The following is a 5,989-nucleotide window of genomic DNA, read 5'->3' as shown; positions in this document are numbered from 1 at the left end:
TGGGGGCGGAGGGTTGAAGTGGTTGGATTCTGACCTGTTGTTGTGGATCTGATTTCTTGATCAAAATGAGACAAGTAGAGAAATTTCAGGTCTCCTTGCTTCTTTTTTAGAGCTCAGAAAAATCAATTTGTTTCATCCACCAAGGAAAGGTTGTTTGGACTTCAAACAGATTCAACAGTTTCCACAGAGAGAATAAGAGAGAACTTGCACATCTTTGACCCATCTGACACTGAAACCCTCATCCAAGTCTTTCTCATCTCCCGTCAACATTTTCCAATATTCTCCTTGTCAGCCTTCCAACCTTTACTTTCTGTAAACTCTGAAATACTCTACTCTCATGCTCGATCCATTGTCTCATCCTGCTCACCTATCTACACTCTCTGGACAGATCTACACTGCCTCCTGACTCCAAAAACATCAATTTTAAAGCTTTCATCCTCCTCTTAAAATTCCTTTGTCCGCTCACCATTCATTTTTTTGACCTCGGTTCAATTCTGGCCTCGGGTCACTGTCTGTGTGGAGTTTTCACATTCTCTTCGTGTCTGCGTGGGTTTCCTTTGGGTGCTCCAGTTTCCTCCCACAGTTTCAAAAATGCGTGGGTTAGGTTGATTGGCCATGCTAAATTGACAGGGGATTAGCAGGGTAAATGCTGGGGAGCTACAGGGATAGGGACTGGGTTGGGGTTGTGGTTGGTGCAGACTCAATGGGCCGAATGGCCTCCTTCTCCACTGTAGGGATTCTATGATTCTACGATTGATAAATTTCCGTGGAGAAATTTGGAATATCTTTCGATGTTAAAGACACATTGTGCCAGATTTGATGCTCTCAAAATAAGAGTGAGACTAATTGTGCTCACCGTAATATATCCATAAATTATACAACAACTTCAGGAGAGATGCAGTTACACGTTTAAATGTCAGTATTGAAAAGCTGTTTCTGAGTTGTGTGATTCCACAGTTAGCTTTCGTTGCCGCCCCACCATTAAAAGGCATTGAATGTCTTAAATTTATTGGCCGGAGTTTTCCAGCTGTTCGCGCCGTCGGGATCTTCCGGTCCTGCCAATGGCGCACCCCAGGCAGTGAGGGGTGCATTCTACACGAAACCCTGTTGACAATGATGGGAGCAGAAGATCCCACCACCAGCCAATAGTGAGCTGCTTCCACTGCCGCAGAAAACGCTTGGGTTGCACTGAAAATCCCTCCCACTGTATCTGCACAGCTGAGACATACTAAGCTCTCTGAGAAAGTTTGGTCCAATTTGAGCTCACTCAAATCCCATTCACTTACGCAGAGTTAAAATAGGGCTCTTAAACCTTGTTATTTCAAATGTACTCTTTAAACATAATAATTTTTGCCTCGCTGACACTGAAAATGAACTATTAATATTGTGAAGTCTCATTCTTTCATATGTTAATTGTTATTAGATATGTGGCAAAATCTTTCCAAAAACATTCTTCAGAATGAGCAAGAAAACGGGAGAGTTTCAGACCTGTTTGAAAATGCAATCTTGTGACACTGTCAGTTTTTTGGACACAAGTGCGGTTACCACCAGTAAGGGGGAGAGTGGCACAGACCCTAAGCTTGCTGGTGAAGTCGGCTGAAGAATGCTTGAGGGTGCCTTTGCGCAGGTGCCACGATTTCCCAGTACACTTGGAGATATCACCCACCTCGCCAATCACTCCGAGTGCTGATCCCTCACCAGCCTCCTGCCGATCATTCCCTGTGTCAGTCAGTGGATCACCACCCCTGCAGCGTTCCCCTCCCCTTGCAAAGCTCACTCCTGCTACCGCCCACTGTGCAGAGCTCCCTCCCATGCTTCCCCTCGTCATTGCCCCACCCCCACTCAGGCTCTACCCCCACTCACGCCCCACCCCCTTGGCACTGTCTCGGCAGAGTTATGGTGTCCGGTGGGCTGTGCCAGGTGCCCAGTAGGCACTGCTAGGCTGGCACTGCCCCATGGATACTGGCCGACCATGCCCCCGACCACCTATGGGCTTTCCTCGGGCGTAATCATGTCTGGTCCTCGTTGGTGGGGACCATGAGTGATTCTCGTCGGCAAGGGGGGAAATGTCCAGGAGGCCAGAAACGGCCATGCCGGGCACATTAATGACATGCAAAAAGCCGGCAAAACACGACTTTTGGTGTGAGACTGGTTCGCGCTCGGCCCGATAGCCTCATATCCTATCTTACTAGCTCACCACGCCGATTAATCAGAAAGATCATGCCCATGATCTTTTTAGCTTTTCCATTTTGTCTTTTTTCTGTCTCACCTTTTATCCAATCGTTTTTTCTCTTTCTGTCATGAGTTGACATTGAATGAACTCCCTCTAACTTGCTCTTGCTTCTCAGTCACTCTGGTGTTTATTTCTCAATTTTTCAATCTGATTCATGAATAGAGACACCCAGTTGCTTGCCCAGATCACACAGATCCCAAATGCCTCGTTTCCCTCATTGTGGAGTCATCAACTCGCACTTCCAGCAACTTAGTGGGCAAAAGTGTTTTGTGCTGGAGGGTTCAGGGCAAGTATAATTAACTCCAGGTACTGTTAGATATACTCTGCTGTGTGAAAATCAGGTCCAATGAAAATGCAAGTTGTTGACTGAGGGAGAAATATTTGGGACGCTCCCCTCATCTTCTTTGACTATGACAGGAGCTTTTCATTCCACCAACAAGCATGAGGACTTGGTTTTAACACCTCATCTGACGGATTGCAAGGTATGTAATCAGTACTGTGCACCATATCTGATATGGTTCTTCCTTTATGTTTCACATACGCTCGTGCACTCAAAGGGATAGTTTCCTCTTTAAGAAAACCACGTAATTTAAAATGTACCCAGCTAAACCTTTTGACCTTTGTCCTCTTGCCTTTTTTCAAAAAAACAACTGAGCAGAAACTACTAGAAAGCTAAATAAAAATGTTACATCAGTGCAGTTGACTGAACATTACTTATATCCTGTCAATGTATCCTGGCAAATTCAACACGCTCAGAGCCAGCAATACATTGAGAACTTCTGTCAACTGAGCTAATGCACAATCCTTGCAGCCCTGTATATAATAACAACTTGCATTTATATTGCACCATCAACATAGAAAAACATTCAAATGCTTTCCACTGAGGCGCAGTTGGGCAGAAAGGTAGCTGCTGAGCCAATTAATGGATGGTTTAGTAGTTTAATTGAGGTGGGGTGGAGTGGCAGTAACTAAAAGCAGCCAGATCAACTCAATGGGATTATTTCAAAAAAGGACATTACTATGATTCACAAACAGTGCCCTAGATCAACATGGAAGTAAAATGTTGCTAATTGGTATCTGATGGGAATCGAGAGTACATGACTAAACTGTTTAGGAATTGAGTAAGCTGATCAGAAACTAAGGCACCTGAATAGGTTCTCAACTGGAGAATGATAGCAGATGGCTGCCAAAATTGGGGCAGAGGTTACAAGATAGAGGTTACATATCAATTGATCTTGAATTGGCCGAGAAGATATAAAAGATGGTGGAAGTTTTAAGGTCATATGGTGCTTCAGTGAAAACAAAGTGCTTATTAAACCAATTATACAATCAGGCTTTTGGTGAATAGGGTTTTAACAGACAAGTTGCATGCAACAGTCAGATGCAGGCAGTGCTCTTTACTTTCTTCCCATCTGTTTGACTTATACTTGGAAGGATCACGATTGACACTCTTAAAGAGTGCCAAGGAAAGGGATGAATGGATGAATTATTAACAACCTTACATTTGTTGAAAGCATTAATTTTCAATGACAAACAGGGAAGGATCGGCGGGAGCAAATGGCAGAGTCGTGGAAGCCAGTAACACAATAAAATGGGCCCAGATGCTAAAAAGCTCCAGACAATGGTATTTTGCAAAGGTGTCACAGAGAAACACTGCACATTGCTAGTGCACAGAAAACATAGCAAATTGTGACAGAATTCAATTGGTTGGGCAGTACTTTGGAAGCATACAAACAACTGTTTAGTGGTGATAAAACCAAAGGGTAAAATTGGCAGTGTGAAAGGACATAAACATTATGCACCATGCCAAGATTGAAGTCTTGCTTTGTGATGCTGAAACCTGGAGTCAGTGGACTTACAAAGGCTACCGGCAAAGACTGATTAATAAAGAAAGGAGACATTATATGGCAAAAAAATGGGGAACAATCATAAATCACTCCAATTGATTTCAAATGTATTGCCCTATATCTAGGTTCAGTTGTGCACCTGTGTCAATTCTGGTTGTATTTATTTAACAAAAAAATTTAAAAATCAAACATAAGATGGACTTTCTGGAGAAGTCTATTGCTTCTGTTGTTGCTCCTCTTCTTTCATGAAGTTAGGTAGGAAAACTAAAAACTGTTATCTTGCCTGAAGATACATTTGTTTTGTTTATATCCAATTCAATCCAAGTCCAATTCAAAGTCTCAGCAGGTGAGACATTCCAGATCCAAGCTGACAAGAAAGGCTCACCACGTTGTCTTGGGCTTGATCTACATGATCCAAGCTGACAAGAGCAGGCATTGCACCTCCTCCAAGGCTTGATCTCATTTACATCTTAACCAGAAGGCTTTGATGCCGCTTTAAAAGATTGCTTCACATGAAGCCTCAGTGTAACCTCATGACTTCAACCAAGTGCAGGATGCCAAAACTACACTTGATCTTAGCCAAAAGGCTTGCCTGAAGATACATTTTTTTTTAATTTCAAAAATATACTTTATTCATAAAAACTCTGAAATAAGCCGCAAAACAACATTTCCAATAATTACAAACACAGCAAAAAAAGTCATATTTACAATACTTTATGTTGCTCAGTTACAAGACATTACATTCATTACAGTTCAGTTCTTCAAACTTTATACATTCATCACATTTCACTGTGTGCTGTTGCTTTTTCAGATTAGCACACAGTTTTTAAAAACTCCAATTCAAGCAAGTCAAGTCCAATTCAGAGTCTCAACAAGTGAGACATTCCCGATCCAAGCTGACAAGACAGGGCTCTCACCTTCTGTCTTGGGCTTGATCTACATGATCCAAGCTGATTGGAGTACAAAGAACAAAGAACAAAGAACAGTACAGCACAGGAAACAGGCCCTTCGGCCCTCCAAGCCTGTGCCGCTCCTTGGTCCAACTAGACCAATCGTTTGTATCCCTCCATTCCCAGGCTGCTCATGTGACTATCCAGGTAAGTCTTAAACGATGTCAGCGTGCCTGCCTCCACCACCCTACTTGGCAGCGCATTCCAGGCCCCCACCACCCTCTGTGTAAAAAACGTCCCTCTGAGTAGGCATTGCACCTCCTCCAAGGCTTGATCTCATTTGCATCTTAGCCAAAAGGCCGCTTTTAAAAATTGCTTCAAATGAAGCTAAAATGTAACCCAATGACTTCAATACAGCATGTCGATACTACACTTGATCTTAGCCAAAAGGCCGAGAAGATTAGCACACAATTATGCAGTCCAAGGGTGTTCTACAGTTCTGGGCCCTCGGTCTGCCTTGGTTGAAAGGCTTTAAATGGTGGCTTTTCCCCATTGTGCCTTTGCGGTGGCCACCCCAAGCTTGAGAGCGTCCCTCAGCACAGTCCTGGACCTTACCGTCAAAATACCTCAGCTAAAAATAAAGTGCACCAAGAGATGCTGTACTACCCTCATGACTGCTCTTTATTGTAATTAAAGGTGGAATTCTTCCATCCTGCTCGTGGCAGGAGGGTGTGAAGAATCTAGTGGGAGGTGAAAAGTCGGACAGAAAAACAGTTTGAAATTCTTCCAGTGGTGGGTTTGCTTGGTTTTCCCACTGCGTGGTGACATGAATGTCATTTGCATCTTATGAAACACATTAAAACAGCTGCTTGCTGGAATCTCCTCTGGCAATCCAATCTTGTGTCATACCATTGGGAAATTACGTAGGCCTCAAACCCATTTGAAGAGTGATGTGAACAAGGCAGATCTCTGTTCACCTGAGACTTCAAAGTGAGTTCAACATCCAAAGCCTACCTACT

At 43.4% G+C, this 5,989-nt stretch overlaps 1 pseudogene; it reads right to left on the bottom strand.

The window, feature by feature from the left end:
• Positions 1-5,260: 5,260 nt before the first annotated feature.
• Positions 5,261-5,433, bottom strand: LOC144498065 (U2 spliceosomal RNA; annotated as a pseudogene).
• Positions 5,434-5,989: the final 556 nt, after the last annotated feature.

The sequence above is a fragment of the Mustelus asterias genome, chromosome 8, assembly GCF_964213995.1.
Source record: "Mustelus asterias chromosome 8, sMusAst1.hap1.1, whole genome shotgun sequence".
Classification (NCBI taxonomy): domain Eukaryota; kingdom Metazoa; phylum Chordata; class Chondrichthyes; order Carcharhiniformes; family Triakidae; genus Mustelus; species Mustelus asterias.
Note: the sequence above shows the minus strand (reverse complement) of the source record. Positions and strands in the feature narration are given on the sequence as shown.